Source organism: Pleurodeles waltl, chromosome 5 (genome assembly GCF_031143425.1).
Source record: "Pleurodeles waltl isolate 20211129_DDA chromosome 5, aPleWal1.hap1.20221129, whole genome shotgun sequence".
NCBI classification, from domain to species: Eukaryota; Metazoa; Chordata; class Amphibia; order Caudata; family Salamandridae; genus Pleurodeles; species Pleurodeles waltl.
In genome coordinates, this window is record NC_090444.1 from 1851037537 (window position 1) to 1851050533 (window position 12997).

At 47.5% G+C, this 12997-nt stretch overlaps 1 protein-coding gene across 2 annotated transcripts in view; it reads right to left on the minus strand.

Annotated features, from left to right (window-relative positions):
• The window catches only part of LOC138296857 (zinc finger protein 624-like), a 48277-nt gene extending 37304 nt beyond the window's left edge, over nt 1-10973 (minus strand). Inside the window, exons 1-2 of one of the 2 annotated variants that reach the window (XR_011203912.1) lie at nt 10758-10952; nt 5131-5347 (exon numbers count right to left, since the gene is read on the minus strand). The gene's annotated coding sequence lies outside the window, so the exon portion shown is untranslated. Of the gene's footprint in view, nt 1-5130; nt 5348-10757 lie in introns of those variants that run through there. The other variant, XM_069236341.1, reaches the window with a different exon arrangement.
• Between the last annotated feature and the right edge of the window lie 2024 nt (nt 10974-12997).

Sequence of the window (12997 nt, forward strand, 5' to 3'; positions counted from 1 at the left end):
CAGCAGCGTCAATATCAAATGTATAGTCTATTCCCACAAATTAGCGCTCCTACGAACAAGAATAGTGAGGGATGTAACTGACAGATCAGTAGTGAGGAAAGAGGAAGGGGTTGGGGAGCAAAAAAAAAATATGGGATATGTAGTGTAGTATGTAGTGTTGTGTATTTTTTCTTTAACCTTTGAACCTGCTATTAATAAAAGTGAAGAAAGAAATGCATAATTCTATGTCAGGACCGGAGGCTCCGATTATGCTTCTCTTTCTTTACTTCCACATCTATAGCAGCCAATCACATTAAGTAAAGTAAAAAACTACATTACGCATGTCCCCCAGTACATCTCATATCACATGCTCCAATGATATGCAAGCAATCCACATATAGATGCCTCCATTTTGTGTCATCTTTCTTTGCTGCTTCGCAGCCAGATAAGTACTTTTTCCACTTCTTGAAGGCATTTGTTGTTATTGTACAGAATTATTGATTTATTTGCCCTTCATGATCGTAGGGATTAAGGGAACTGAGCGGCGCTTGGCCACAACGTTGTATAATTAAAGCGGTCGGGTTCCGATGCTCTGGCCTCTTGGGAGCGGGAGCAGGAAGCAGATTACACTCGTCTTCCTGACGCGCACAGTCCTATTTCTAGGACAATTGACAGCACCACGCAGCGCATGTGCAGAGTTACTGACAGGCGCTAAAATTGATTAAAGAAACGTGCGTCAGTTTCTCTGCACATCGCTTAGCCCCTACTGTTACCGTGGTGACAAGTCCTTTAAGTATTACTCCCCTCACGCCCTGTCTGGTGATTTCAGGATTGTAAAATCGACTAAGGTTTGGCCTAGAGTGTTTTGAGGCAGCTCCCTACACGTTTTAATTGAGGCACTATATAATAGCCTGGCAGGGGTCCCTCTCACCCTTTTTCTCTCTTGACTGCACTATCAAAGATATTAACAGTAAGAGAATGGCACAATGGAAGCCTTACGAGACAGAGGTAGAATACTACCCAGAAGAAGTTGGGGACCTGTATGAACTGGGCTTGGATGAGGCCCTGTTTTGCTGTGTTCAGAAATCTGTAAATAAGGCACTAGCTCGAGCTTTGGGCCATTTTACAGGGCATTTGAGAGATTTTGCGTGCCAACACGGCTGGTAACCTATCCTTCCTCCAATTGGCGACGATACTGTCCTTTAAAAAAAGGAAAAAGCAAAATCTAAGGCCCAGCCTAACATACATGCTGACACATTTGCACAGCTAAGGCGCAAGCAAGACTCGGAGCATGATTATAGTGCCCCCTCACGCACTTTGACAGTGGTGGACTCTCAGAAGTCGGACTCCTCACATGGGGAGGATAGTGATGAACAGGACATCCCAGGTCCTAGCAAAACGAGAAGGGTACAGTCCAAAACCCCTTGGGTACTAAATTTTGACCCAGTGGATATCATCCACCCCAGACCGTCCAATTGGACACCTCCTACTGAGGTGGCGGAGTATGTTCAATCCCATCTCCGAGAGAGTTTTGAGAAAAGACGTGTGTGCGCATCTGCACAATGAATGCCCTAGACCAAATTTGGCAGGCAAAGTGGCAGATACGCCAGAGGTGGACCAGACTATGGTCACCTTTATGAAGAAATACGCCAAGGACCCCAAGAAGGGCCTTGACAGAGCATGACGAAACTGCCAGGACAAGCTCCTGGACATGGCTGGACCACTGACTAAAATACTGGAGCTAGCATTCCATGCCAAAGAGTCCAACTCTCCAGTAGACCTAGAGGACCTAATTGGTTGGGCACAGAGAGCCATTTGTCTGTTGGGCAACACCAACTGTGCCATTTCTACAGAACGTCGAAGATCTATTCTGATGAGGATAGACCCTAAACTCAATGACTTAGCCACCTCGAAAGCCGGTCCAGTGGCAGAAGGCTTGCTTTTCGGAGGTCTCTTTGTCAAGGAACTCTCCAGATTCTTTTCCACTCACGCCACGATCGACAAGGCCCAAATGTCACTCAAAAAAGTGTTCCGGGGAGGCCTTTTTGGCAGGGCCGGATGCCATGGAGGGCGGAGGTCAGGCAGAGGTAATATCCAGGGCTCTTAATATGGATATTCTCCCCGGGGCAGAGGGGGTTGGTATGGAGAACAGTCGGAGCCCACGTTCTACCCTACATGAGCCACAGGATATTCTGGTAAGCATCATTCCTTTTTCCAAGGTACCCTGGGGGAGGGGGGGGGGGGAGAGTGGGCTTCTTGTTCCCAGACATGTGGGGACAGATCTCCAGGGACCCATGGGTCTTAGATGCCATCTTGGGGTTCAAACTAGAGTTTTACGACACACCAGTCCAGTTGGCCCATCCTAAACAAATGTATTTTTCCCAAACAGAGCAGTCTTTTATAGATTCAGACATTCAAACACTACTGGACAAGGGAGCAATAACTGCAATGACTCCTCATCCCAGGGGGTTTATAAGCCCCATATTTCTGATTGAAAAGAAAGATGGGGGTTTCCGACTGGTGTTAAATCTCAAGGAGTTCAACGTCTGGATTTTATACAGACATTTCAAAATAGAAGGCATCCATTTACTAAGAGATATTCTCCAGGAATGCGACTGGATGGCCTGCGTAGACCAAAGGACGCCTATCTGTCAGTCCCCATTTTGCTGCCTCACAGAAGATTCCTTCAATTACTCTGGTGAGGGCAATGTCTAGAATTCATGCCCCTCCCCTTCGGCCTATCATCAGCTCCTTGGTGCTTCACCAAACTGATGAGACCGGTGGCGGAGTCTCTGAGAGCTCGGGGGGTCTGTCTCATTGTATATCTCAACGACCTCCTGTTGATGGCACTAGATCCTTTAACACTCAAGACTCATTTATCTTGGACCATTCAATTCTTGCCAAGTCTGGGGTTTTTAATCAACGCACAGAAGTAAATCTTAACTCCGACCCAACAGATGGAATTTTGGGATTCCAGCTAGATTCGGTCCAAACACAATTGGTCTTGGCTCCTCCAGGAGATTCGTAATATCAAGAAAGAATTGAGGTGTGCACTGTGCAGACAGACTGTCATTGAGATCGATAGCCAGGATTGTGTGTCTCTCTGCTTCCTCGATCCAAGCCATATATTCCCTGGACCCCTTCATTACAGGGCTCTTCAGAGATTGAAAATCCAACATCATCGGAAGGATCAAGTCCCTTTTTCAGAAGAAGTCAGATTGGAACTGAATTGGTGGTTGGACCACATGGAGTCTTGGAATGGGAGAGCCATTTTCGACACAGCCCCAGAAGTAGTGATAGAATAGGATGCCAGCCTTTGGGGCTGGGGGCGAGATGCAGAACACTGACAACAGGGGGTCGTTGGTCAGAGACGGAAAGGAGTCTCCATATCAACTGCCTCGAACTCCTGGCAGGCTCTTTCGCCATCAAGAGGCTCTCCCCTGTCAAGACAGATTGTTGTATTTTGCTGCAGATGGACAATATCTCAGCGGTCCGCTATGTCAACAAGTTGGGGGGTACGAAATCCAGGCTCTTGGCAAAGATTGCCAAGGATTTCAGGCATTATTGCCTCAATCATTGGTTTTCCTTCCCTCACAGCGGAATATCTCCCAGGCAAGAACAATTTGATACCAGATTGGCAATCCTGACATCTTCGGGACTTCAGCGACTGGAAATTGAATCCCAGATCTCTAGCCTACAGAACAGTGAATAATTTCAGATCTGCGATCTCAGCAGGCCATGTCCAGGTGGACGGTAAAGCAATCGCTGACAATCCCCTGATATGCAAATTGATGAGAGGTATTCGTATGTCCAATCCTCTGAGGCCCAAATATGCATCCTTCTGGGATGTAAATGTGGTGTTAAAATTTCTAGAACAATGGCTGACAAACAGGTACCTTTCGCGTAAACAAATTTCTGCTGAGCTGACCATCTTACTGTGCCTGAAATCATGTAAAAGAGTGTCTGATGTTCGGGCACTTGACCGCGCAGGCAGAGTTATTTTCCCCAGAAGGGGTTTCATTCACTATCACTTGACAGACAAAATCTAATTCTAGGTTGGTAACATACCAAAGTTTTCCAGATAATTTTCAACTTTGTGTAGTTCAATGTTTAAAAGACTATGAAGCCGCTACTTGCGACCTGACGCAGGAGTCTGGTGGACAGTTACTCATTGCATTGCAAAAACCATTTAGACCAGTGTCTTCAGCGACTTTAGCCAGGTGGGTAAGATGGCTACTGGCTGAAGCCAGGATTGACATTTCTATCTTTGGTGCTCGTTCAGCAAGAGGAGCTATGGCGTCTAAGTCATTTATTTTAGGGTCCCGCATTGAGAACATTATGAGAGCTGCAGACTGGTCGTCAGAATCTACATTTCAAAAGTTTTATTATAAGCCTATTGCAGATGTAGCGTCTTTGGTGGTGACGCAGCTCTAAACAAGCATAATCGGAGCCTCCGGTCCTGATATAGAATAAAAAAAGTTCTAGCTTTAGCGTCAAGAATTTTCAATTCTATTAAGGACACGAAGGCGAGGATTATCCCACCCACTACTGATAAGAATTGTAATCAATGATATTATTTGTATATATTTAGAATTGTACATGTTAATGATTTCTTTCCTCCCTGTAATTGTTGCAGTAAGCTGTAAGAGGGTTCTATAATTAGAGGATGTTACGGTGAATTTTTATTGTATTTTAGGAAATGAACAAAAGAGTGCTTGAACAGATTCAACTCATCTGAGTCAGGATGTCCGTTGGAGCTTAATTCTGAAGAGCTTGTTGCCTATTTCATACTCGAGACTCTGGTCTAGAAGTTGGTCATCGATCTTGTTGATTGTGCGACGTCCCGGTTGGATCGTTTGTAAGTTATGGAATCCACGTTTGGATTAATATAGACTTGGTGGCTATTACCCTGTTTCTCTTGAAGTATGCAGTACTTATGGTTTTTTCCTACAAAGAAGGAGGACAAAATGGAGACATCTATAGTTATGTGGAATGCATGCATACTATTGGAGCATGTGATATGAGATGTACTGGGGGACATGGGTAATGTAGTTTTTTACTTTACTTAATGTGATTGGCAGCTATAAATGAGAAATTTCCTAGCTAGTGAGAAGGAACGTTTCAATTCTATTAAGGACACGGAGGCAAGGATTATGCACATCTTTCTTCACTCTTTATTCAACAGCAAGTTCAACAAAAAAAAAACACGAAAGAACTACAACACCCATGAGGACGGTCTCATGGTAATTAATGTCCAATCATTGCTCCTTCCGACTATATGTATAAATGTCCCTTGCTGCCGTCGTCCGCCCTCGACTTCACTGCGGAAGGAAGTTCAGATATCCTCAGGTTGTTGCCGCCTCTGATCCTACGAGAGCAACATCACATATTAATCGAATGAAAGACTCTTTTCCAAATAAAATACGACAGACGAAATAAGCATACCCTGGATAAAGTGCATTTCTCCTTCAAACCACATTAATTAAATGAATCAATTACCGAGTAAGTAACAAAGAGAACAAAAATTCTTATACATCCACCGTAAGCATCTACACCACCTCCAAAGATGATACCTCCAGATAGCTCCTGGGTGGAAGACACATTCCTTGTGTAGGGTGGGATAATCCTTGCCTCCGTGTCCTTAATAGAATTGAAACTTTCCTTCTCGCTAGCTAGGAAATTTATCATTCTATGTCAGGACTTTAAGTGAGGATTATGCAAGTCTAAAGCTTACTTACCACCAAAGAGGCTGCTTCATGAATAGGTTTAACATAGAATTTTTTTTAAGTAGACTCTGACGACCAATCAGCGGCATTCATTATGTCCTCTAACCTGCCACCTACCTGGATGGCTTTGGAGGCCATAGCACCCCAAGTGGGGTGTGCCCCAAAAACTCGTTCACATAGCACCCCAAGTGGGGTGTGCCCCAAAAACTCGTTCATCATTGATGCCCGCTTCAGCCAAAATCCATCTGATTCACCTAGCTATCAAAGGGGAGGAAACTGCCTCAAAAGGTTCCTTCAGCAAAATCAACAATTGTTCTCCAGGTGGCCGAAATTCGGCCGTCACCTCTTTGTAAGCTTTGAGGCACCTTACTACGCACAGTCTCGGTGCGTGGGGAAAAGCTGGATAGGTTACCGACCTGATATTACATTTAGTCCGTCTGGAAACAGTGAAAGTCACCCCTTCTGGGGAAAAAACTCTTGCCGAGACATCCAGGGCTCTGACGTCCGACACCCTTTTGCATGATATAAGATATAGCAACATAGCCAGTTTAGCTGACAACTTCTTCCATGAGAGATATTGGTTATCCTGCGACGAGGATAAGAGACGTAGAACCTGATTGACGTCCCATATTTCCAAATAACTGGGTTCCAGAGGTCTGGAGAATCTGATACCTTTAAGCAATTTGCACACCCAAGGGTGCTCTCCCACTGGCAGATTCTGCAGTAGGGGATGACCTGCCGAGATCGCTGATCTAAAGGAATTTATGGAACAATAAGACAAGCCGGATTCCACTAGCTCCCCACGAAAATTCAGGATATCCGTAACCTGGGCCCCCATGGGATCGATATGTTTTTCCACACACCAATGAGCCCATCGATTCCATGTGGACTTGTACCGCTTACATGTTCCCGGAGCCCAATGCCTGTTTCATGAATTTCTCAGCGTCCTGTGAAAGTCGGCAGTCCTTCCAGCGAGCCCGGAAATCTTCCAGGCCCCAGAGAGAGGTGGCCCTGAAGGACCAGAGGATGAAAGTGCCCAGCGGGGTCCCGGAGCATTGATGGAGAGTCCGGGAGAAGAATTGGAAAGTCGCAAGAGAGTCCCAGAAGGGACGGAAACCACACTTGTGACCTCCAAAGAGGGGTTATCAGTATCACCGTCGTCTCCTGACGACGTACCTGGGCGGACACCCTCAGTATCAGAAGGAAAGGGGGGTTGCATATCCCCGGTGTCTCCCCCCGTACTGCAAGAAGGCGTCCACTGCTGCTGCTCCCAGGTCCGGGCACCAGCTGAAGTAGATCGGTAATTGGGCGTTCCATCTGGACGCAAAGAGATCCATCGAACAAGGACCTGAGCGTTCCACGAGCACCTGAAAAACTACTCTGTCCATCTGCCAATCGCTGGAGTCCCCCAGAAACCTTGAGTTCCAGTCCGCCAGAGTGTTCTGGGAACCTGGAAGTTACTCCACCGTCACCGAAATCTGGTGCTGAAGACAAAAATGCCAAAAATCCTTCGCCAACTCCGCTAGGGCCCTCAAACGCGTGCCCCCTAGGCAATTTATGTACTGCACTGCAGACACATTGTCCATCCTCAGGAGACTTTGTCCTGAGTCACAGACCTGACCGTAAAAGAACCCGCCAGGAGCTCCAAACAGTTGATGTGCAGACTGAGCTCCTGTGGGGTCCATCGTCCACCAAACGAGACGTCCCCGCATTGGGCACCGCAGCCCTTACGGCTGGCGTCCGATTCTATGATGAAGTCCGGAGATGCTCGGAAAATGGCCCTGCCGTTCCACACCTCCATGTGGTCCAGCCATCACTGGAGCTCCGTTCTCACCTCCTGGGTAAGGGAGATGAGCTCGGAATAAGTTAGTCCACGTGGAAGATGATGTGCCTTCAGACGCTGGAGAGCCCGGTAGTGAAGAGGGCCTGGAAAAATGGCCTGAATCGAGGATGAGAGAAGTGCCACTACTCTGGCTAATTGCCTGAGTGAGATCCTGTTGCGCCTCATAACTTTCATCAGTTCCTTCTTGATCTTGAAGATCTTCGACCTCGGGAGGCTGAGGGAGGCTGATTGGGAGTCTATGAGAAACCCCAGAAAAGTCATCGACTGCGAGGGCAGGAGATCCGATTTCTGTTGGTTGATCACAAACCCCAAATCCTGGAGGAGTACAATAGTCGTGCTCGCATTGGATAGAAGTTGGGCCCTGGACTGATCCAAGAGGAGGATATCGTTGATGTAAATGATTAGGCGAATCCCCCAGTACCGAAGGTTTTCCACCACTGGTTTGAGCAGTTTGGTGAAACACCACAGTGCCGAAGATAGGCCGAAAGGGAGGGACGTGAACTCGAACACCTGACCCATCCAAAGAAATTGTAGAAACCTGCGATGAGGGGAAAATATGGGGCCCATCAGGTAAGCAACCTTGAGGTCCAGACGAATCATCCAGCCTCCCTGTAACAGGAGATCCCTGAGCATATGATTGCCCTCCATTTTGAAGTAACTCTAGATCACCCACTCATTGAATGTCCTGAGGTTGATAACCGGGCGAAAACCTTGCCCTCTACCAGAAAGAGATTGCTCACAAAACCCCTGGGGTGAAGAACAGACTTGCATATGGCCCCCTTCCGAAGAATGTCGTGAACTTCCGAGTCTATCAGAGCGGAATCCGCTTCTGAAAAAGCCAAGGGTCTCGGAAGACACTCCTGGACCAGTGTTCCCCAGAACTCTATGTGAAACCCTATCGCTATCTGTAACACCCAGGCATCGGAAGTCATATGTGCCCGTTTGTGCCTTAATAAGCGTAATCTCCCTCTGATCATTTGAGGGTAAGAAATGGTAAGCCTTACCAGTAGGCCTCCTGGAGCATTTGCTCCTCCCCGGGCGTTCCTGCTTGCTCTGCCTTTCCCTCTGCCCCGACTGAGGAAGAAGGCACCTTGACGACCGTCTCGCCATCCATTATTCCTGAAGTAGTAGGAATTAGGGCCTTGCTGATAGAGACCGCCAGAGGAACGACCCCTGCCTCGTCCGGCACCCCCAAAAACCTTCCCAGGGAAGATTTTCTTGATGGAAGATTGCGCCTTGTCTAGCGCCGAAAAGGTGGTCACAAATTTGCCCAGTTCCTTGACGACCGGATCGCCAAATAAATTACCCTTGGCGACCGCCCCTGCCTCTGAGTCCAATAACTCCCCCCAATTTGGGGTCTATCTTAATAAGTAAGGAACAGTGCCTCTCAGCCAAGATGGCACAGTTAGCGTTGCCCACGAGGCAGACTGCCCTCTGGGCCCAGGGGGCCATGACATCCGTCGGCAGGGGGGTGTCTGTCTGTCTTGCAGGCTCGGCCAACTGAATTATTTGGGTTAGGGGACCTAACACGTCAAGCAGCTTGTCCTGGCAAGCCCTCCAGGACCGGTCAATACCCTTCTTGGGGTCCTTCGTACACTTTGCAAAAAAGTTACACATTTTCGGATCTATGTCCGGAGTCGCTCCAACTTTATGTGGCAAAAGGCTGTCAAATCTTACTAGCCACATATTCGGCCACGTTCTGCTCAGGCCACCACTCCGATGATCGAGGATGATAGACTCACTCAGGTTCAAACATGTCTGAACCGGAGTCATCCGGCTCCTGCGGATCTGGCATAGTGGCCCCAGGGTGCGTGGGGCGACCGGAGTCCTGTTCCTCCTCAGAGGAGTAATCCCCTTCAGAGTCCCCTTCGAAGCGTTAGGGTGACCCTCCCATCAGGGTCCAATATGTGGTGAAGCTCTTCACCAGTCACTCCGGGTTGAGATCCCTCCCGGAAGGGTGGGCGCTTAGGAACATGCATTCTTACAAAAGGCACTGGCAAGGCGCTCAAAGCCTTCTAGGTGCCCTGCGTCTCACTTGTGCGAGTTCTTGGTAGCTGTGACATTCATAGTCTTTAGTCCAACCCTGCCCCCCCCCAATCATGGCAGTCCCCTTGGACACCTGTTCTGCTAGTTGAGCCACTCTCTTTAATAGAGGCCAGGGCTTGGGCTATAGCCTGAGAGAGCAACACATCTACCCCAGGGGGTAGAGTGCGCCATGAAGGGCCCTCCCCTGGGGACATGTTGGGGAAAAAATCATGGTCCTAGATCGACTGCATCGTGGGACTCAAGAGGAAAGTTATGACAGAAGAACACCTTAAAAAAAAGGGCAGCCCCCCCACTCTCCTGTTGCCAAACCAACAAAATAAGGGACCTAGCGGTCTCTAAATGCGCTCCAAAGGTTGCGCATCGTTCCCTAGGGGGAAGCAGTCTTACCGGAATGCGATGTTCCGTCAACCGCAAAGCGGTGTTTTTGTGGGGGTTGGAGGGATTGAATATGAGCCTTGGCTTGCGAAAAACCCGTTGTGCCGAATTTCTAACAGTCGAGCGCTACCGCAACTCGAGCATTAGAAAACGTGCTGTGGAAAAACGAGCGGCGCAAAAGACTGCCCTCTAGAGGAGCCAACGTGTCACAGCGTATCGAATCAGAGCTCGGGCAAACCAGCCTACTGCGCGCGCAGTGAGCGTCCCTTGTAACAAATCAAAACCATGCCAGAACAATTTTACAGACAATCGCTAATAATACAAAAGGTACTCAAGAGGCAGTAAGGACAAGACTTAACTGACACTGGAGCAGCGAAGAAAGAGGGCGGCAAGGGACATTTACACATATAGTCGGAAGGAGCGATGATTGGACATTGGTTCCCATGGGAACGTCCTCATGGGTGCTGTAGTTCTTTCATGGTTTTTTTTGTTGAACTTTGAACTTGCTGTTGAATAAAGAGTAAAGAAAGATGTGCATAATCCTCGCCTCCGGTCCTGACATAGAATTTTGAAGAAAAGAAAGAGATGCATAATCCTCGCCTCCATGTCCTTAATAGAATTGAAAATTCTTGATGCGAAAGCTATAAAAAAAAAATATTCCTCGCCTCCGGTTCTAACATAGAATTTACAAACATTCATTCTTTTCCCCAACCTGACAATAATGTTAACAGCCAAGGCACGAGCTCTACAGTCCAGAACTAATGTCAGTAGCACAAGTGACCACTGACCTGATGGCACCTCTGGATGACTCGAGGTCACGCCGTTAACCTCGGAGTCCCTTCCGGGTCACACGCGGCTGTAGGGAGGCTTCCGACCCCTTCAGGCTGATTCACGGCCCTGCACCCCCGGAGATCCGCCGAGTGTTGACCACGCCCTGCGAGACCACTCTCTCCCCAGCAGCCCGATGTGACGTCCGACCGGAGTGAGTGTCTGTGACTCAGAGCAGGCGCAGACTAGCCGGACTGTATCTTAAAAGGTGTATGAGTAACTGAGCGTGCGCAGACTGGCCGGACTGTACCTTAGAACAGTGTGTGCGTAACTGAGAATGCGCAGACTGGCCGGACTGTACCTTACAAGTGTGTGAGTAAGTGAGCAGGCGCAAAGCTGGCCGGTCTGTACTATAGAACAGTGTATAAGTAATTGAGCATGCGCAGACTGGCCGGACTGTACACTACAGAGCGGTCTAAGTAAGTGAGCATGCGCAAACGTCTGATCTGAGCGGGCGTAGATGTGCGCGTCTGTCTTGTGGTAGTTTTTTTTTTTTAGTTTAATCCATTGAATTTTTGAATTCTCGGAACGTAAAAACAACAAAGGAATACAAGAAAGGAGGGGGTGGAGGGAAAGTATGGACGGGACAGGCACAGGGTGGTCGCATCACCAGAAGTGAGCACAGAAGGAAGCATTTATGCAAGGGGCGGCGGCACTCAGCGCCCCGAGCAATGCACTGGAGCCAAGACGTGAATCATAGGTGTCATTCTTAGGGGCGGTGGGCTGGAGAGGTGGCAGGGAGATCACACACAATCAAGAATACTAACGATCTCTTATAAAATGACTACATTTATCAACCTGGCCTCTCTTATAATAAACACTCTCATTCAGGTAGGATATGTAAACAAAATCAGCATTTGTACCAGGGAGTTAGTAACTTGGAAACCATAATGTAATGGAGCCGTACCTGTCAACTCGCAATAATTTAGTGAGTATAACCCTCTTTGGGGCAAACGCATGCTGCTGCCACCAACATGCCCACAGTGGTGCAACCCCAACCCCACACCCTCATCTAAACCTATGTCATCATCCATAAAATAGTTACATCCCGCTAAACTTTAATGAGACTTAAATCTCTGACTTCACCGTCATAGGACGGGTATGCAGAGCAGCACACCCCATTTCCTAGTTCAACTTTGCAGCAAAAAAGTTTGGATTTAACTTTTTTTTCACTTACAGATTGTTTGACTCAGACCTTGACCCTCGTCGTTTCACTTTCCGAAATGCCCACTCCAGAATCCATGTGCACTGCAGTCCCCATAATTCCAATACTCAACTTCATAGGTCCTTCTAAACACGGCTGAGGTGTATTTATTAGCTTCTAAGTCTGGTTGTCGGCCCAGCTTGGCGAGAGCCAGCAATGCCGTTTTTCTGCCTAATCTCTCTCCTATCACTTACTGTTTTCCAGCCCGATGTTATGTGTTCTTGCTCGGTTCCATTTCTGTGTTCGATGCTCAAGTCAGACCTGCTCCCACTGTACAGACCTGGTCACAGTGCTCTTCTGTAACTTGTCATCTCAAACTCCATGAGGTCCCATCTGGGCTTTGTGTTCTTCTTGCATTTTTGTTTTTTTCCTGTACATATACACCCCATTAGCACAACTGCCCATCGGACTGCAAAGTTAACTATCTTAAAAGGTTTCTAACATTTCAGAGATGGAATAATCTCTTGCTCCCATTTCTTCAGAATTTCTGATCGCTTTCCACTACAGTTCAACATAAGTTTTGTTTTTCTGGGGTGCTATTACTTACAAAGAGATTTAGGAGGAGGCATTAGTTTGGTCTGTTTCATACATATTTGTTTCTCATCCACGCCACCATTAAAGTAGTGAAATAACATGGCCACAATTTGGCCATTGACAACCGTCTCACCCGGCATTTCAGCAGGTCTATATTGCTTTGGCAATCTAGGTGCCTCTGGTGATTCTTATCCAGTTGTCAGTACCCAGGTTAGGTCCTCAACTCTAAAAATGTGAGAGATCAGGTCTGACAGTTTTGGCACACCTATCCGTCTCATTTCGTCCATTGGTACCTGGCAAAGCAAATACAGCACAATTTCCTTTGAATTACAACAATGTGACACAAGATTACCAGCTTGCTGGGTATTTTCACTGCCTGGTCAGGTTACTACCTGGCCAATATTTGACCGGCTTGACCGAGTATTTTACTGTATATGAAATACACCAAAGGTACTGTTGGAA